Genomic DNA, 22,555 nt, shown 5'->3' with positions numbered 1-22,555 from the left:
AAGCTGTGTTTTTTCTTTAATTTGGTGTCCATTAGTTCCCACAAACTGGACCAAAAGCTTCGCACAAATCGAGTGTCTCGTTCAGATATAATAGAAGTGGGTAATCCAAAATGAACCCATACATGTTCAAAGAATAATTTTGCAGTTTGTTTAGCTGTAATCTGTTACTACAAGGTATCAAAATACACATTTTGCTTAACCTATCCACAACAACATATAGATAATCATGACCTTTCCTAGATTTAGGTAGTCCTCCAATGAAATCCATGGAAATGCTTTCCCAAGGGTGAGAAGGAACTGGCAAGGGAGTGTACAAGCCTAGTTTTCTATTGTTGGGTTTGCTTTTAGCACACATAGCACATCCCTTTACATATCTAAAAATTGTCTCACTCATTTTCGGCCAATAGCATAACCTTTGCAGCTATGCAACTGTTATAGTTACCCCAAAGTGACCTGATATCAGAGAAGTGTGTGCTTCCCTAATTATCTTTGCTCTCTTAGTTTGTGTAATGCAGAGTTTCCCACAATGATATAAGAGTCGGTCCTTCACATGATAGTCCAATTCTTCTACTCTTTTGCCTTGACTCAAAGTTGCATATACATCTTTAAAGTCCATATCCTGAGCATACTATTCTATGTAGCTTTCATGCAACACAGAATTATGCTTAATTATGGTAGATGCATTTATAATAGGTCTAGATAACATTTCCACAACCTTGTTATGTATGCCCTTTTTATATCTGATGACTAAATGAAATTGTTGTAGAAACCCCATCCATTTGTAATGTCTTGATTGCTGCAATTTAGTTTGGGAGTGTAGATATTGAAGTGGCTGATGATCAGTATGTATTACTATTTCTTTGCCCATTAAGTAATGTTTCCACCTTTTCACACTCTAAACTAATGCATACAATTCTTTATCATATGTAGGATAGTTAACTACTGTAGGATTAAAAGTCTCAGAATAGTAACATATGGGTTTACCGTGTTGTGTCAACACTGCTCCCATGGCATAGTCACTAGCATCAGTTTGGATCTCAAATGGTCTTTTTAGATCTGGCAGTGCTAGTACAGGTGCTGTACTAATCTTTTCTTTTAAGGTGTCGAAGGCTTTCTGCTGTTTTCCTCCCCACTGAAACACCTTGCTCAATCCTGTCAAAGCATGTAGGATAGCTACAATTGAGGAAAAATTTGAAATGAACTCCCTCCAATACTGTGCTGCTCCTAAGAAGCTTCTCACTTCTGTAGCAGACTTGGGTTTGGGCTAGTTTACAATGACTACCACTTTAGAGGGATCTATATTCAATTCACCTCCTCCTACTATGTGACCCAAATAATTTAGAGAGGTTTTGCAAAATTCACATTTGGAGAGTTTAACATAAAGTTTTTCTCTTTTCAAAACATCTAATGTCTGCTTAACATGCATTAAATGTTCTTCCCACATTTTACTAAAAATCAGAATGTCATCCAGATACACAATAACAAAATCATCAAGAAAAGGTCTAAGTACATCATTCATTAATCTCATGAAAGTAGCAGGAGCATTAGTTAGGCCAAAAGGCATAACCAACCATTCATACAATCCCTGCTTTGTTTTGAAAGTAGCCTTCCATGCATCTTGCTCTGCAACTCTGACCTGATGGTATCCACTGTGCAAACCTAGCTTGGTGAAATAAACAACTTCCTTCAATTGATCTAAAAGATCATCTATGAGAGGAAGGGGATAACGATTTTTTATTGTTATCTTATTTAGTACTTGGTAATCAATGCACATTCTCCACGAGTCATCTTTCTTTCTTACCAAAACGATTGGTGACCCACATGGTGATGTGCTAGGCCTAATGAACCCTTTCTCGAGCAATTCCTGCACCTGCTTCTTTATTTCAGTATTCTCTAAAGCAGATAACCTGTACATCCCAATGTTAGGCAAAGGAGCATCTTGCTGCAAAATAATATCATGTACTATTCCCTTTTTGGGTGGCAGACCTTGAGGTTCTTGAAACAAGACATCATACTCTGAAACAATATTTTCTATATCAGCTTGCTGATCAGCATTACAGCCCCCAAAGACATTGGTTTTATCAGGTGTCTTTTCCTTTACAACCATTAGTAAGAATTGTTTGAATGAATTTATCATTCTTTTCATCTGTCCTGAGATTATGAGAGTATAATTACTCTTGAGCTTATGAGCTCTTACAAAGTATTCGATTCCATATTTAACAAGTAGATACCCGTTCTCGGCTATATAGAAAATAGCTTTTCTATCATACAAGTAAGGACTTCCTAAAACAATTCCACATATATCCAAAGGAATTACATCTAACTCAACCTCATCTACAAATGCTGATCCAAAAGAAAACTTGAGTTTGCACTGTCTAGTCACTTGTAGTTGTGCTTTATCATTCAACCATCCTAATGGGTATGGTTTCTTATGACGTGTATTTGTTAATCCCAATTTCTTTACAATTGCTTCAGAAATTAGATTTACTTGTGAGCCACTATCAAATAGAGTATCAATATTTTGATTCTTGGAAACAACTCGAATATGGAAAAACTCATGTCTTTTTCTCTCATGTTCTTCATCAATAATAGACTGAGCAAAATTACTAGTAGATGCTTCATAATTCTTACCTTTTATACCTATGGCTACAATGATTGTTTCATCTCCCAAGTCTGACCCCAAATCTTTCTGAATAGCTGCAATAGTCTTCTTCTTCTTGCCCTCAGACTTCTTAGGTCTCAGCTCTAGATGCAGAATCCAACAGTGCTCATCATCATGCCCCACCTTTTTACAGTGAGTGCATGAAGCTTTGCCTTTTTCTGCAATGTTAGCCTTCCTTTCTTTCCACTTCTGCTTTCTTTTCTCCTTGCTCTTTCTTACAGTGGGTAGGGATGGTCCCCCAACTTCTGGACTTCCATTCTTTCCTCTAGCTTCTAGATGAGTAGCTTGTATAGATACCTCATCTATACTAGTGGGATTAAACATGAGGATGGTATGCCTCATGTAGCTATGTAGACCACCATTGTACTTCAAAAGAGTCTCTGGTGAGTCTAATGAGATACCCAACATCAATGCTCTCTTTCTGAACTCTTGAGTATACCCTTGTACACTTTACCCTTTCAACTATCGAAGAGTTTTCCAACACATCATGGCTTGTTGCATTTAGGCCAATCGATAGAACTTCTTTTTGATGGCAGCAACAAATTCACTCCAGACAAAGATGGTCTTACCATGCTTCTCCATATCAGCTTGGGTTTTTCCTTCCCACCAAACCAAGACAGTGCCTCCTAGGCGTAGGCTTGCCAGCTGAATCTTACTCTTGTCTGAGTCTATGTTCTGTACTGTGCAATACACATCAATTTGTCTAATCCAATTGTCCAACTTTTCAGCATTTAGCTCTCCATCATATATAGGCAATTCAAATTTAGCATTTAACTTAATCAAAGATGCTTTCTTATTATGCACAGAGCTTTTAGGAGGTGTATGAAAGCTTTCTTCTTTCCCCTTTCCTTTTGAGTGGTTATGGGAATGAGATTCATCTTCATCTATATCTTATTTAGATCCTGATGAATCTTCATCCTTATGCTTTCTAAAGTCCCTATACATTTCTTCTACCATATACTTTATAGCTAGGAAACTTTCTATGAATTGAGGGTCTAGCCCTATAAAACCTTCTTCTGACATTGTCTTCTGAGAATAGACTCTCCCAATTTCAGGATTAGTTTCCACCAACTCTCCTTCTCCTAATTTGAGATTTGATTGTTGGAAATAATACTGAGAGGGGGGGTGAATCAGTATTATCAGATTAATCAAACTTTTTAAATGCTCAGAAACATATACGCTACTTCAGTTAAGTGAACCAGCGTGTACACGCTACTGTGACGAAGTAAAACAACGTATAAGAAGAAAACTCACAATTTGGTTAGCTTATTCTTCAATTAAGTGCATCAGGACATTATTCACCACATTAACAGTAAACATGTGCAGTATAACAGAACAGATAAAAAGCCACACACATGAACACCGAGATATAAGGTGGAAACCCAATGTGGGTGAAAACCACCTGCTGCAAGTTGTCTCTATCTTTCTTTAATATGAAACTTCAGTTTACAATCTTTTGTACTGGTGCAGCCTTATACCAGTACGCAGGCTACAACCTGCAGAAGGCTACAACCTTCTCTCGTTCTCCAAACTTCCTTGGAAGGGAGCTCCAACCCCCTTTGCTCTTGTACTAGCCAAGATACTAGTACGTAGGTGCTGACCTACAATCTTCCTTCTTTCAGATATCACTTTTCATACATTTTCAGACTTGGATATTCCTGAAGCACAACATTACAATCTGAAGACCACAAATCATTCAATTTCCACAACAGATCATTGAAGCATAAAACAACCAAACTTTGAAACACTGAACCCTGTCAATCACCAGTTACCAGAACACAGAGCAGACTGCAGAACTCTGCAATAACAGTCAGACCCCACTGTAAACCCAAAATCAAGCTTCAAAAGATATACGCTACTTCAATGAGCAAAACCCGCGTATACACGCGCTTTTACCGAAGCCAACCTGCGTACAGATCTAAAAATAACCTTTCTCAATTTGCAGCTGTACCAGACATTAGTTAGATCCAAAACGTAACATTGCGACAATATGCAGATCTAGAAATACGCATAATCAACCATATCATGATAGTGCATTTCAAACCATTAGATCCCGATCTATCCTTAGATCTAGTCTTCCATCAACCGATGTGATCTCTCCTTGGCTTAGATCAAGCAACCCAGAACCTGCATATCAGATCTCTTTCTCTCTTAGATATTCAAGCCTTGTCGAAAGATGATTTTGCCTAATGATCTTCTTCTCCTTATATAGTCTTAGGCCTAGCTCAATACCAAGAGCCAAAACCATAGTAACACAATACCATCAACTTCAAAACTAGGGATCGACACGCCCGTCGAGACACAATGGTCCGAAATCATAGGCACAACTTCCAAGGACTAACCACCATGGACCAAAGGAACCTTTCCACATACACGCGCTTTTTATGAATCAAACTAGCGTGTACACGCGACTTGGGCTTAACGAAACGGCGTGTATGAGCTTCCTTGGCATGCTGTACTGAGATCTGTCTTCTGATTAAGTTGCCATCACCTGTACCAACCTCTGAGCACCTGTACCATCCTCTGAGTGAGTTGCCATCAAGGACAACACTTGAATCATAATGCCAACAATCTAGTGAGCCTTCACAACTAAAGCAACACAAGCTTGTCTAACCTTACAGCTTAGAGCTCTGATACCACTTGATCTGATAATCACCCTATGAGTGACCTCAGTTGAAGATTTACTAAACAAAAGGTATTACAAACTCATGTGCTGGTGTGTGTGTGTGTGTTCTGTGTTATTGAAACAACGAATCGATCGGATTTCCAATACACAGAAAATAAGTGGAAAGACAGCAAAGAAATACAGTAAGCAACACAAAGACACAAACAGTTTTTAATAAGGAGTTCACCCTATTCTCCAGGGCTATGTCTCCAATCCAGCATCAGTGGTGGCCTTGTTTTATTTTGTCTTTCAGCAAAGAAATTACAGTACAGGGACTCAATAAGAGTTCTCCTTAAGCATATTTTTCTTGGCAGGGTGGTTCTTGGATTCCCCAAGCCACTCGGAGTACACAGACTCTTGTTATTCCTACCAACTCTATGACCCTTGGTCTATAGTGGAAAGAGCCAGCTGTGATGCTCAATCCAAACATATTCCTCTATGGGAAGGCTTGAATCTTCAAGTTCTCTGGTGCTCGATGCTGCCTGTGGTCATCTCGACCCTTTGTCTCCTCTGCTTGGCTTTACTGTTCTCTATGTCTAGTCCTCCTCTCGGGGTTCACTGCTCACTGTCTCTCTCGGTCGCTTGGACTCCTCTCAATATCCTTTCTCCTTTTTTTTCCCGACAATCTCTATTCATGGATTTAACCATTCGATCCCTATGCGTGTTTGGTTCCTCTCCTGCCTGCGTCGATTCTCCTTCCGCCTATGTGCTTGGAATTCCTTGTTCGGTGTCAGCATGAATACTCAGGAAGTAGCCATCTGTCCTCATTGGAACAGTGCCAACTCGCTTGTCGATCAATGAAATTGTGTTGGCATGTACACCACAACTGTACAATGTGACTTTGGTTGCCTTGAATCATATTAGTATATACATCGTCCAATTATATGAATGTTTCCCTTCGTGCTACATTAGAGGATATATGGACTACGACTTTGTCATCCACAGGTGACTTCCCAAGAAGCTTGAAGCCAAGACTGAAAGCATTAAGTCGGACGAGAACCTGAACAGGTGGAATTGATACTTTGCTGGAGGCTGGAAATCCTTCCAACTCAAGGTCCAACAAATTAAGTGATAGTCACAGTAACTGTTGGATCAGTTGGATCATGGACAATCTTAATGGAAGATGAGTGACAGAGATCTTATCATAGGATATTACGTTAAGAAATGGATGGATCACATCAAGGCACGTGTTGACAGAATGGTGGAAAATGTGCAGAATAATGGAGTGGTCTTCGTAGGCGGTAAGAAGTATCTCGCGCGCCCTAAAAGCTGTAAATGTTATTTTTCAAATTCACGTGATTAACCTGAGGGGTTGACACGTAGCACGAGAAAACCAATTTTCTTGCTTGCTCTCGACTTGTTATGCATCATGTAAGATTTCATGTGAGATTACATGATAGCTGTTGGATCAAGTGGGATTGATCGACGGTGGAGATCGGCTAAGCTAGTTGGGGAGCAGGTGACACGATAGTCATTCGATTAGATGGTGATTGCGTCAGAAGATACATGTGAGTTAATTTAAATTTCAGACATGATAAGGTTATGAACAGGGGTTTTAACTCCTTTCGGTTCTGTGGAAAATTGGAAGGTTTACCATATACCGGCTAAATTAAATAGTTCTGCTATTTTAGCAAAATAACCAAAATTGGAGGTTAAGCCTAGATGGCACAAGTTATTGCATAATAACCATCACATTGAGGAATGAGATCGACGAAGAATATTTAATGTGCTAAGGAGAGCATCTATCTATGTGCAAATGTTTGTGGAATGGAAGAAAGGTAAGGTTTAAGTGTGGACTTCTATGGAGTTTATTTGGCGAAGAGCGATTTGGGTCCTCAAACAGAGATGGACTAGATTGAACATTCTGTGGATGGATTCACTAATGTAAAAAAGTCTATTTCATTCAACCATATAGTACACAGTAGAAAAGTAATTTCTAGCCTCTCTGAAAACAATTAGCAAGAACATCAATGAGAAGGATAAGATTTTCCAAAATTTCAAATACCTCTACTATGTCAGTGACAATCATAGATCCTTCATAATTTTTTGGGTACAACCTCTTGAAGATAGATTCCACTTGTTCTTTGCATGTTATTCCGTCGGTACATGAGGAATATCTCAAACGAGGATAGAAAATTGTTCTGGTTGATTCTATATTTGGCTAAGAATGATATTACAAAGTTGACTTCCATCCAATGGAACAAAGGTTGAGGTAGGTTATCGACATAAGAGCAAAAAGTTAGTAAGAACTATTATGTGACTTTCTAGAATAGAGGACATTGCAGTAACATTGAATTGTGAGTGACTGTTGCTTCTTCCTCATTGGTTAATAGTTGTGATCGGTTTCTTTAAAGTGTAAGTTTGATAATAATGAAAATGACTAGACTTGAAAATGCATTAGAGTTGTTAAATACTCTGATACATTAGAGATGTTAAGCGGTACCTCTGTTACCTTTAAATTGGAAAGTAGAATATCTCCTCAACTATACATTAATTCTCTATTGAAGCATTGAAGTTTGTGTTAGTGTCAGTGTTCCCAGCCTTCCTCCAGTGATCAAATATGCTCTTACAAAGTGGTCTCAGAGTGTCAAGGTCAAATTTTGTCATTTCAAAAAGTCTTAAAGCAAAATTTGGTCACTAGGCATTAGGTCTAGGGTTTGCTTTCACTCCTTCTAAAGTTGCCTAAATGTTGGTCCATGTCATCATTCAGCTAAGTCTATCATCTTTCATAGGGTTTTCCTCATCATGTCAGGTTCCATTGGGTCATTTTACACTTTGTTCATGCTTAAGTTGCACCTAGGCAAGGTTCATTTCCCTCTCCTAGGGTTTTGGAGGTAAATTCTATTGGAGGGTCAAATCATTGGAAAAATTTGTATCCTGATGTTCATACACCTTCCCCTATCATTAATTTACCTTATTAAACACTTCCCATCACTGAGATTCCCCAAATTCCTCATTTTTCCACAAACCCTAGTTTCTTGCCACAACTTGGCAATTTTCTAGGCTAGGCCTGTGTTTTGCCCTTTTGGACCCCTTCCCCTCACTCCATCTCTAAGATTCCACTTTTCCCTGCTTCCTAACATCCCTCCTTACTTCCCAAAATTTTCCCAAGAATTTACAAGCCCCTCATCCCCTTCATTTCGCTTCATTTCCACAAAATTCCTTGTTTCACACATCGGGATAAGTTTCACTCAAAATATGTTTTAGAGCAACGAAATATGACCTTTGGAAAACTGAGAGAGGCTTTTGTCCAAAACATGCCAAAGAAGAAAAACCTCCCTCACATTTTACACAGGTGTCATGGTTTTAGAGAAATGTCAAAAATACAATCGCCTCGGGAGAATTGATGCACCTCTGAAGTGACCTTGGGAGAATCCGGTTTTCTCCTAGATTGGTTGCCCAAATAACTTTCTTGATAAGTCAAAGGATAACTAGACAAAAATATATTTCTAATGAGCTATCATGAGATCAATTTGGAGTTGAGGAAGGCATTCAAACGTTGACTGCAACAACACTCTGCCTTGAGGCAGCCTCATTTGGCACATTTTGACCAGTCTTGGGAGATTTGCTTTTTGACAAGGAAAATTAATTCCAAATTAAAACCTTCTAGTTGGGTTGGAAATTAGACTCAAATACCTTTCCAACGAGCTATCCTACACCCGATTTCGACACCGGGAAGGCCTCCGAAAGCCTCCTTCAAAATGCACTATGTGGCGCGCGACGCGTTGGGCAGGCGCTGATGCGGCACGCGGCGCATTGAGCAAGTTTTCACAGTGTAAAAATGCACTGGTGCAGCGCATCAGAGGCGCACGGTGCATTGGGCAGGCGCGCGGCGCATACAACCAACAAGCCCAAAAACTTCAAAATTTTGCTCCAAAATTGCCCAATATGTTTGGATCATCATTTGTACAAGTAGGTAGGGCCTCCATCTCTGTTTTTTTTATCCAAATTTGGTGCTTACTTCATGGTGTTTGATGAATGGTGATTGTTTAAGAAATCAAACCCTACTTCTTCATAATTTCCAAAGCAACAGTGCTAGGGTTATGGTTGACAGTTTTGCTACAAATTTTATTATTCCTCCATCACTCCCTTATTCCATTTGTCCATTCATTTCCTTATTCCCTAAGTTCTTCCACCCCCTAAATTCACATGCCCTAATCCTCTACCCATTGTCCCCATGTACCACAGCCCCTTCCTACTTGGCATATTTTGATAATTGAAACAAAAGGCACCAAATTCTCATTTCATACACTTGGCAATTGGAGATAAAGGTACCAATTTCTCATTTTCAACGAGCTGAACATATCATTGGCATAGACTGGTAACACCATGGAGACGGACATCGACACATCATACAACCGTGACAGTGATTCTACCACAGAACTGCATGTACCAAAAGGGCACTAAAATGTCGAAAAAGGGAGGATAGACTTTGAATCTTGGCCGAAGCCTCTTTGGCTGAGCATGGTACTTGATTGGGGACCCCCAGCCCAAATTTCAACAAGTTTGGGGAAAATTTTGTCAATTTTGAAATTTTTGGTTTAAAAAACAGGTTTTTTGGCTCAACGCGTAGCGCGCCGCGCGCGACCCATAAGATTGGGAGGTCCAAATCACAAATGGTTTGTAGTTTTGGATTTTTTGTGATGAAATATACATGCTCAGCTATTGCCAAGGCATTTCATCAAGTTTTGGGTCCCCAAAAGGTCAAAAAACATGCAAAAAATGACCTCACTGCCCCTTTTTGAACACACAGGAAGTAGTCTCGGGAGAATGCACTTTTGGACGGGAAATGGACACCAAATTGGAAAATTCCACTTACGTTGGAAAGTAGACATCCAGACCTTTCCAACAAGATATCGTGAGCTCAATTTGGATGCTGGGAAGTGCCCCAAAAATAGGTGGAAAGGCGCGCGACGCATAGGGCTCAGGCGCGCGGCGCATCAGGGTTTTTTTTGGCACAATTTTCATCTTTAGCTCAGGAAACGAAGCCAATTTGACCAGTTTTGACTTGTGATGGATTTTTTCACTCTTCTTGATGTAATTAATGAAACATGATGTAATTTTGGCACTTTATTACTTGTTCTAGAAGATTCATTCACTAAAAAGTGAAAATTAAATGAATGAATCAGTTTCCTACCTTATAGAGGCAAGTTGTTTTGACTGCCTAGATTGTAGTGCTTTGTTTAGAATTGGTTGAAACAGCTCCTAGGATGATCAACTCGACTCCTAGAGGCAAGGGAATGAGTTAGCTTGCCTATATTATGTATTTTATTAGTCATTTTCAGGGTTGGACTCTTTGGGAAGAGGCTTTGAGACTTTATTGTACATTTTACTTCAGCATTTTGGCAAAGGAAAGACCAGGCTTTTGCAGCACTGTTTGGAATTCATGTGGCTTTATGTCTTGATGGTGTGCTTCTTTCAGTACTTGTAAGTTGTTATGTGTATCATTTTCCTTCTCTCATCTTCTGTAATTGAACAAATGAAGTGTTAAGGTAGAATTCATAATCTGTAATGCTCTGCCTTTAAATTTGTTTGATCTCCTATGTTTTCATCTGTTTAAGGAGAATCCTTGAGGTTTTCTTGCTCTCCTTAGCTCCTCACCTGTCTGATCTACCCACCTCATTAGCTTTTAAGGCATCAAAACAATTGCCTACCTTGCTCCAATCAAACCTCTGCAGAAACTGTGTCTCATCCCCGCACCCAAAATTGCTTTTCCCTTTGATTCAACAAAACCCCCAAAAACTCACATTTAAACTTCTGCACTTAATACCTAGCCTAAGATTAGTTACAATTTCAGTCATCTTGAGCCTCATTGATTATATTTTTCCGAGATTGACTCGGAGAGAGCCCTCTCCTGTCCTTGTAGGGTTAGCTACAAGGCTGAGCGTGGTTTGATGTTGCCTTGAGTTTTTCCTTCCTCAGCCTGAGGCAAATTTGAGCGTTAACAGTTTGTACACCCGTCCGTTGGATAAAATGCTAGATTGTGAATGCATATTGTCAAGTTGATTGAAGGCTCGTGTTATATGTGCATTGGAGCTATAATATAAATGTGAGATGGGATGCAAAGTAAATGTGTTGACATACAATGTGTGTGTTTAGGAATGTATGTGCATCTTTCTGCATTGTTTAGGTGCCATTCTTTGCATTGTGTAGTTGCAAACCATGGTTTGTGTGTTAAATACTAATTTTGGAGTCATATTCATTGTTACTGAGTGCTGGTGTACTAGTGTTGTGGGTCAAATATGACTCTACTATGTATTGGAAAAGCTATATGATTGCACCAATGTTGTTTATAGAGTTGTCTCTATAAATAAATAGAACCATTGTTAGTGTATTCTTTGCACTTTATATAAAAGAAGTATTTTATGGAGGAGAGAACATATTTATGTTGGTTGTAATATTGGTGAATTTGTTGTGAAATGGTTCTAATTCATGAAGTATTAGAATTCATCAATAATATGATACACTCAATGACTAAAAACACATTTAGAATTAGCAAAGACTCTCTCTCCAAAATTTGGACCTGTCTAGAACATGCATAAGAAAACATTGCTTTTTTGCAGCTTGAATCTCAACTACAGCAGGAAGAATTACAATAGTGGAGTCATCACTCTAAGCCTGTTTCGGTTTAGAAGGTTGAAATAGAATCTCATAAATAGTAAGACAATAATGTTACAATTGATTCAGATTCAGTGCCCAATAAAACAACAGAGTTACATGCAGATGCAGAAGTTCAGTTTGCACTTCCCAAGCCCATCATCAGAAATTGGGAAGAGCTTGTCAGCAACAAGCACAAACAGGTCTTCGATATGATAAGGAGGTTTCCTTTCATATTCCAGATTACTCAAAGCCCATCCAGTTTCAAAGCGATGGATTACTTCATGACAATTCACCTTCAGTTGTTCTAGATTCTGCTCCTCTTTGACATCAACCACAACAAGTTGTTAAATGCCAACATTGTGACCAAGTTTGCCACATGAAAGATCATTGTTTTGATCTTCATTTATATAATCATTTTCATTAAACCAATCATTATTCAAACAATTTCTTCAAAAACAAACCTCTTGCAAGTACAAAGATTCATCTTGGATGGATCGCTTCTTGGCAATGGGCTTCAATAGCCAAGAAGATATTTCACTCATACAACAAGATTGGTTCTTGAGTATTGAATAGTCTTGTAGTTGAGTTTTCTTCATCTTCTCACCTTGTATCTGACAGGGGGAAATGATGGCCATCTACAAGCTTCAAGGCCACATCAAGTGAGCTCGAGAAACAACGTGCCATACTAGATTCAGAGTTGTAATAATAGACAAATATTCCACTGAGCATACCTTCAGTTGGTGATACCTCTTCAAAGAATTGGAGACACTTCCTCTAGAAGAAAACTCCAGCTTCTTGCTAGTTTTGGAAGCGTTAGAGGAATTGCATTAAGCATTCCAGAGTTGTTGGGCATCCTTAAACCATCACAGGTTGAGACCTACCTTTCATGATTGAAGGTTTCCCTCTTTAAATCATGAGGAGCAGTTCCTCTAGTAGAAGACTTGAGCTTCATGCCAGACTTGGAAGAGTTCTGGGAACTGCACTAAGCATTCCAGTGTTGGTGGTCATCTTTAAACCACCTCCCTTATACCAATATTTTAGAGAGCACATTCAACCTAGTGTTGCCATGCATTTTTTCACATTTTGTATTATAGCTCTCTTCTTGGACTCATACATAACCCTTTAAATTAAGGGGGGGAATGTTGGACACTTAATCCTCTAAGGGTTGGTGTGGAAGTTGAATAGTCTAAGGAAGTCCAAGAGACCTTGGAATATGAAACCAAAGGTCATGTGAATTTACTATAAATGTATATCATTTGTTGATAATAGATATACCCTCATGTTTATCTTTAATATTTTGTTGCTGCCATGTCTGTGTTTAACAAGAACTTAATAACAATCATGTCAACTAAGTTACAATCTAAAAGGATCAAGTTGTAGATATCTTGTGAAAGTAAATGGAAAGTGAAAGGAAATATATAATAAATAATGTATGACAACTAGATAAACAATTGCATCATAGAAGGAAAACAAATGTCCTATGGTTACCCATACATGTGGGTGGATAACATGCCTAAATATGCCATGATCCTTAGGGTCTAGAGGAAGTAAACCTTCTACTAACATAATAATTGACTGGTTGCATTTTGGCCTTGCCTCTCCTTTGTGAGTCCAAAAAAAAAAAAAAGTCCATAATTAACTAGTTGTACTCCATAGTATCATTTTTGCATGTTATCTCCACATGCCTACCAAAAATGTCATATATGCCAAACAAATGGAATTTTTGAATTGTTTCTAAAACTATGTCATTTATACCCCCTTCCAATGTATCTAACCAAATGTACTCACTTGATTTCTTTTTTCATATTCATTTACATCCTAAAAAATATTAGTTTCAAAAATATAAAGAACCCCAATATCTCTAGTTCCTAATGGTCATCCATATTTTCCATAAACCATAGGAATTAATACTTCTTATGATCAACATTGTACAACAATGAAGCTACACAAAACTAAGAATTCGTAAAAAACAAAAATGAAGCTATTGATATAAAACAAACAATGAAGCTACATAATGAAGCCTAATTTCTATTAGTATAATGAATTTGTATTGGTAACTACATAAAATAGAAATGAAGTTATAGGTATAATGCAAACAATAATGAAGCTACAAAAATTACTTAGTCAATTGGTATAAATTTCAAACATAATGAGAAAATGAACAATGCATCATTCTCTACCATGTGTTCCACCACATAAAATGGTTAAAAATACTAAGAGGAAAACTCTCTTCTTTACAATGCATTTTAAGAAGAATAAATGGATATTCAGTTCCTTATATTATATTTTAAGAAATCCATTTGCATTCCAATGATGAAGTATCTCCACATAAAGAGATATAACATTTCATGTTTCCAAATACATCATACAAATTCATGATGATACTTCCATAAACAAGAAAATGAATTAGAACCAGACAAATCACATACTTGTGACCAAAAAAAGTATGCAAATCATTGGTTATCTTGCACAAATAAAAATGTTTCATTGTTTTGTTTGTGGATCCTGTATCCAATACCCACTCATTGAAAGAATTGAACACAAGAAAATTAAACTGAATAAATAAGAATACAATTTATCTGAAGAAAGAAAAATAATACCTCAACCCAAAATAAAACTCACACTACAATAGAAACAAGAAAATAAACCTTATTGATACGTGCATGAATTGGAAGAGAAATGAGAAGAATCACACAATGAAAGTGCAAGAGAAAATCAAACTATACACTCTATATTATATTAGGTATATACAAGAGTAGAGTTAGGAGAGTGATAATTTTTCACCCACCTCATTGTAATAAACTTACATATGTATAAATATTGGACCAAATCAACTAGGCCTAAGTCTAATCACTCAACTAAGTTACTAAAATTACATCATGGAAGAATAGCCCAGCCTCAAAAGCAAGTTTTGATACAAAGAACAAAATGGGTTATTGTGAGTAGCGGCTTCATATTTTCTTTGCCTCCTACACCTTATTTGGATGGTCTTTATAAATTTCTCATTCAATCTAATTTAGCACCTTATAAGTTATATCTTGTTTTATGTCTTCTATATTTCTCTTGGTTCAGAATCTAGCTTTCATAACAAACATGGAAAATCTTTCCTAAACAATAAACCTCGAAACCTGGTATAATTTGTCACAATCTTGCATGCTAACTAGGTTAAAAGATAAATTGTTGAGTTTTCTAAGTTAATGAAGAAATTATTAATCCTTTTTCCATTTTTTATGTATCAGCAAAAGCAAAATAGAAGTAGGGCATGTTACATATATCTAACAAGAGATCCTATTAACCCCAACTCTATAATTAATTGTAGTTGAATCCTTGGGCTACTTGATATATATCACATAGAGTGAACAAGGTTTAATCAAAGGCACTCCCCTCCCTAAACAAGGAACCAGGTAGCCAATTAATGGGAATTTTGCAGATGATTCCTCACATCCCGGAGGAACATGAATGAGTGGAAAATATGATGGAATGTCTTGAAACCTACCCATCTTCAGGATCGTGAATTGAATGTGTCGAAACAAAACCAAGTGTTCCAAACGATTGTGAGCTCACACTGGTTTGTTAGCTGATCAACTCTCATCTTGAATTCAACAGGGTCATAGATGTAAATCCATTGGTATCCCCTTCAACTTCTAGGCTTGACACAAGAATATTTTGGATGTGGTTATTCATGGAGTTGAAAAGTAATTCAAAAAAGGTTAACCAAGGTAATGGCTAACATTACTAGATTTAAAATATGAACTAAGGTTATAGATGCTACCCCATCTACATTAATCATTTTGGGGTTCATCATCTAATGCATAACAACATCATGAGAAATCTCTCCAAAAATCTCTAGGCTAATAAGAGAGGAGCGAAAGGATTCCAACGGATCAACAGGAACACCTATTGCATCCAGGGAGACATGAGGTATAGGAATCATCAAAGCCTATACCTAAAGCTCAAGCCTTATCTTTTTTATTTCCTGTGGATTCCTTGAAGTTCATAAATTGGTTTTTGGAACAAACATATCCAATCTTTGTGCACAAGTACTTCACCTTGTTTACCACAATCTTAGAACATTGATTGATAAAGGTGCTTTACAATTCTAAAAGATAGAGTAAATATATTGTAGTTATATGGGGGCATTTATATGAATTGGGGGTTCTGAAAAAGGTATCTAATAAAAATAGGGCTTTTTATTGGAAATATGTATTGGTAATGGGGTTTAATAGAATACTTTTGGAAGAAGACTAATATGATAATAATATATTCCCGAGGGAGGGATGAGATTTCAGGGGTTATTGTTCTAAGATTTGGCACCATATATCAGTGTTTCCAAGAGGATAGATTGGAGATCAATCATCAGATTCTGAAGATGAGATAATACGTATGTTTCCTGTAGAAATTTGAGGTCAAATTATTTGTGTTGGGAAACATGATTAAAGGGTTCAGAATTTTTGAAGGAGGCTAACATTTTGTACATTCTTTCTAAGTTTATACCAATTTATACCAATGGGCTGAGATTGGTCAAAAGTTGTGACCAAGTGAAGCTCTAGTTTCCTTGATCTTCCTATATTCTAATGGATTTCTAAATTAGGCAATAAAATTAATGATTGCCTTGTATTTACTCTTGTTGTTGTATTTCCCTTACTGCACATGGCAAGTGTTTGATGAAATTATTGCACTCTAATTGTTTGTAAAAAATTGTCAAAGAACATTTGCTTATGAAGGAAAAAATTGCATAATTTAGAATTGGTACATCACAATGGTATCAGGGCATGCTCCTGGCCAACGATGGAACTAGAACATATTGAAGAGGAATTATGGAACTAGAATAAAAAGTTCTAAGGTAACTAGGAAGAAAAAAATGTTTCCAAATAAAAAATTTGAAACCTATATCCAAGCCTTCATAAAGGTAACAGAACTCTTGGAAGCCTGGATATCATTAAGGGTTGCCACGAAGGGAAAAGGTAATGACAAACCTAAAGTTGATACAAGAAAGACTAAAGGCTTAGTACATTTAGTTGAGAAGATAGATAAGGATGAAGACATGGTAGCAATTGATTCCATAGAGGATCCATATGTAGTTGAAGCTTTGAAAAATCCATTTAGAGGAAGCCAAAAGGTAGATAAAGGTATGTGAAAGATGTTAAATCCTACAAAAGATACAACACATATTTGAAGGTGAAGTCCAAGATCAAGATATCAAGGACAAATTTGGAGAAATTTTGCATGCTGAAGAAAATTATAGGACAAACAAATTAGTTTCATTATTTGTTGACCAAAATCCTTCTACTCAATTATCTGACAACACAATTATAGTTTATGATCGAGGCAAGGGAAGATATATGCTTAAAATGTGAGGTTTCAGTCTCTTTGAGGATTGCTCAACTACGGAGGTGGGCCATTCTATAGACATTTTGGAGGAAAAGAAGCTAAAGTCCCATAATCCACAAGAGATGGATCATTATACATAGACACTACAAATTTTCCCAATCCTCCAAGTTAAGTGGCTTGTGGTTTCTCAAAAACTGCAAGAACTAAAATGATATGGTAGTATATGATATTAAAATAATGGAATAAACTCTAAAACCACCATACTGGAACCCATTCCTAAGCAATAAATAAGGTCTGACAGTGTAACAAATTGTAATGGCTTATTGGAAATGAGAATTGTGCAAATGAGTGATGGCTATGTGAAACTTTGGAATATTAATCAGGAAGAAAGTGTTCTTCAGTTTCCACCAGGCTCTGCATTGGCTACCTGCATCCAAATATGCTAATTATAGAATATATTTTGACAATCTTCAAAAGATAAAACACCATGATTCGTTTTGGCACATCACTGGAAAGCTATGGATAATATCAAGTCTCTTGATTCAACCAACCTTGCCTCAGCTTCAATTGATGGTAAACTCAATCCTTGGAGCCCAGCAACAAGTACAAAAGTGTACATTGCAACCCTATTTTGACAAATTCTGGGCATAAAATGAAAAGAACTTCATGGGGCTTTTGCTACTGATAAGTATAATTCTACTGGTTCAAAGTCAAATAAGGTGTTTTCCTATCATGAATATTTTCTAATACCAGTGGCATCTTACAAGTTTAACTGTGTAGGCTTAGTGAATGGTCAAGAGGTATATGATGGCAATGGGCAATTGGATTCCTCTGTGTGCTAAAGAGGGCAGACCCAAACTTTGGTTGCTCCAGCACTGTTAACATTTGGAGGCCTCTATTACACTTTATTTGTAAACCAGATTGGATGTAAGGTGAAAATAAGACTTCTTGTAGCTCACACAATTATCAAGTCATATGCATAATGTTACATGAAGAGCAAAGTCTGACATTACAAATTATTAGGCATTTGTACCATTTTTTTAAAATGACCAAACCCTCCTTGAACAATTTTGAATTGGGCTTCTCTAACACTTCTACATATCTATGTGTTCTCAAAGGAATACAATCTATTTTTGGATGATACTCAATTAATAGCCATTGGATTAGTTGTGCTACCATATCTACATGAAGTCACACCAATTATTCTTCAATCTAGTGTTTTGGAAGCAACCCCAACAATGTTTGGGAATGGAAACCCTTGCATCCAAAATAAAAAAGAAATGAATTATCTAGATACTAAAATGTCTGGTTGGATCGTGGTTCAATTGGGAATACAATATTTTAGTTTTCTTTAGGGACCGGAGATGCTGATTTTGTGTGAGCAATACCATGCAAAATCATTACCATCATCTAGCTCCTACATCTACATTATAAATGGAAAATGATCTCAAGACATCCATACAAATGTAGACTCCACGTTGCTCTCAAAACAAGACTTTTATGAAAAAAGAGTTGTTTTCCAGCAAATTTTGTCTAGAGCTCTTGCATATGCATATATGGGCAGTCAGTTTAGCCTTACCAATCTTGGAATAGGTTCTCAAGTTTTATCTAGATGATCACATAAACAATGAAATAATTTTCTTTATTGCACCTAAACTTTGTATGTACTGCAACATTTTTGGAAATGATAACTCTAATATTCCTAATCATGGTGATCTAATAGCTACCTTTTAAAGGATTGTTGGAAGCCTTGAGTATTGGTTGGCTCACAAGTTTTTACTTTCAAAGGTCCCAAAAAACAGGTTGAATCATGCTAAGCGTTTGAAAAAGTGTTTGGAATTTTTAAATGAACAAGATCATTTAGTGGTTTGTGCATGTTCTCATGAACAACTCAATTCCACGATGAACAACAAAAGTGATGTGCAAGTTCATGTTGTTGGGGACATTCTTGATATGCTACAAAAAGAGATGCTTGTCAACACTATTGAAATGAAGGAATATGACACTGCACCAATAAAATTTGATAGGGTTTTAGAGATCTCATTAAATTTTTTTATGAAAATTGATGCTATAGGTTATCATGCCCTACAATTTTTTCAAGTTGATAAGCATCCAAGAAACAATGGCATTGACAAAGCCAAGGAAGGATTTTTGTTATTTGGCATGTTTAACAAGTGTTTCACTATCATGGGTTGATGTCTTTTAAGGACTTTATTCTTAAGGCCTATATTAGATCTCAACATTTTGAATGGTTGTTTCAACACTATACCACTGCTCCATCATTGTGATGAAATGATGTCAATCCTACACAACACTTTGAAATATGTGAAAGATATTCCACACCTACTAGAGATTTCGGTGTCTAGGTTATCTATCAACATTGGATGATTGGAAAATAATGTCAAAGAGTATGAGTTCCATTTTACATACAAGGAAAAAAATTTAAATGGGGATTTCAGAAAGACAACATGAGCATGCATGAATCTTCAATTTGAATATTGTAAGATAGGATTTTACATGCAATATAATTGAGGTTGTCCATATCTATGAAGTTTGAACTGATAAATGGAATCTTTGAAATTAATCAATAGAAACAAATATAGAATGATGATTGCATTCGACATTTTTCTAAAGTTGGATGAATTAAAGGAAACATACGAGGGCTTGCTTTAGGAGACTTCAGCACTTGAGCTAAAATGCCTCCCATGCCAAGTTAATAATACCAAACACGGGTCCATTATGTATATACACCAAATTGGTTATCATTTGTTCCTTTCTGGACTAAAGCTCGCTAATAGTGAGCTTGAAAATATTAAAGACATGAAGTTTGCTTGTGCAGGTGAAAAGGAACATCAGGAAGCGTACTTTTATTGTACTTCAAAGGAAAAAGAGTTGGATCTTCTTTTATGAGACATCTATCATAAAATGTTAGATATGGAAAGACCCATAATAAGAGATTTAGAATTGCAGCTTTAACGTTTCTTAATGCATTTTCATATGACATCAATGTTCGTTGGGGAGCTAGACTGCATGCTCTCGTTGGCATTAGTTGCACATCAATACATGTATGTAAGGACAATGCTCACTATCGAGGATGTACTTGAGATATATACAGAAAAAAAGGAAAGAAATCATTTTCTTTAGGGAATAATTCATTCTCCCTCTCAGAAACCCCTACAACCATTGATAGCCTAACTGTACAAAATGTTGATGGCACTATTGTCCCCGTGATCAAAAGGTCAATACATTAAAAAATGGAGACTAAGGAATCTAATCTATCCTAGACTGGTTTCCTCTGTGTGCTAAAGAGGGTAGACCCAAACTCTGGTTACATCACCAATGTTAACATCTATAGGCCTCTATTACCTGTCATTTTTAAAATGGATTGGATGTATGGTGAAAATCACACTTCTTTCAGCTCACACAGTTTTCAAGGCATATTTATATTTTTGCAGAAGAGAAGGCCTGACATTACAAAATATCATGTATTTGTACCCTTTTTTTCGAATGACCCAACCCTCCTTGAATAATGTTGGATTGGCCTTCACCAAAATCATACACTTCTACATACGTGTGTTCTCTCAAAGGAATACAAGTTATTTCTAGATGGAACTCAATAAATAGCCATTGGATCAAATTGTTCTACCATATCTCCTTGAAGTTAAACCTATCATTCTTCAATCTAGTGCTTTGGATGCATCCCTAACTTAGTTTGGGCATGGAAACCCTTACACCCAAAATACCAAAGAAATGAGTTCACTAGATACCAATACATCGAGTTGCATCATGATTCAATTGGGAATAAAAGATTTTAGTTTTCTTTGGGGCCTTGCAATACTGATGTTTTGTTATCAATACCATGCCTAATCATTACCATCCTCCAGCTCCTGCATCTACATTATAAATGGAAAACTAGCTCAAGACATCCATACAAATGTAGACTCCAAGTTGCTTTCAAAACAAGACTTTCATGACAAAGAGATGCTTTCTTGAAACAAAATTCTGGAGTTCTTGCAGATGCTTATATGGGCAATCACTTTAGTCTTATCAATCTTCAAAGAGGTTCTCAAGTTTTATCTGGATGATTGCATAAACAATGAAATATTTTTATTTATTGCACCTGGATTTTTTCTCTACTATAACATTTTTCGAAATGATAACTCTAATATTCCTAATCATGATGATGTAATAGCTACCTTTTCAATCATTCCTGGAAGCCTTGAGTATTGGTTATCTCACAGCTTGTTACGTTCAAAGGTCCCAAACAATAGGTTGAAGCATGTTAAGCTTTTGAGCAAGTGTTTGGAATTTTTGAATGAACAAGAGCATTTGGTGGTTTGTGAATGTGCTCATGAACAACTCAATTCCATGATGAACAGTGAAAGTGATGTGCAAGTTTGTCTTGTTGGGGACCTTCTTGCTATGCTACAATAGGAGATGCTTGTCAACACTATTTAAATGAAGAAATATGACACCACACCAACAAAATTTGACAGGGTTTCATAGATCTCATTAAACAAATTTCTGAAAATTGATGCTATAGGTTATGGTGCCTTCCAAAGTTTTCAAGTTGATAAGCATCCAAGCACCATGGGCATTGGCAAAGAAAAGGAATGTTTTTTGTTATTTGGCATGTTTAACAACTGTGTCCTTGTCATGCACTGATGTCTTTTAAGGACTTGATTCTTAGCGCCTATATTAGATCTCAACATTTTGAATGGTCATCTCAACACTATACCACTACTCCATCATTGTGATGAAATGATGTCATCCCCGCATAACACTTTGAAATCTATGAAAGATATTCCACATCTACTCAAGATTTCGGTGTTCAGGTTACCCATCAACATTAGATGATTGGAAAACAATGTCAAAGACTATGAGTTCCATTTAACATACAAGGAAAAATTTTGAAATTGAGATTTCAGAAAGACAACATGAGCATGTAGGAATGTTTGATTTGAATATTGGAAGACAAGATTTTACATGCATTACAATTGAGCTTGTACATCTCTATGAGTTTAGAACTGATAAATGGAGTCTTTGAATTTAATCAAAGCAATAGAAAGAAATATAGAATGATGATTACATCCGACATTTGTCTAGAGTTGGATGAATTGAAGGAAATATACGAGGGCTTGCTTGAGGAGATTTCACCACTTGAGCTAAAATTCCTACTATGCCAAGCTATTAATCCCAAACATGGTTCCATTGCGTATATACCCCAAATTGGTTATCAATTGTGCCTTTCTGGACTAAATCTTGACGATATTCAATTAAAAAATCTTAAAAACAAA

Source organism: Pinus tabuliformis, chromosome 6 (genome assembly GCF_031772625.1).
Source record: "Pinus tabuliformis cultivar Carrire ecotype Pingquan chromosome 6, CPIR1, whole genome shotgun sequence".
Classification (NCBI taxonomy): domain Eukaryota; kingdom Viridiplantae; phylum Streptophyta; class Pinopsida; order Pinales; family Pinaceae; genus Pinus; species Pinus tabuliformis.
This window is presented reverse-complemented; position numbering follows the sequence as displayed.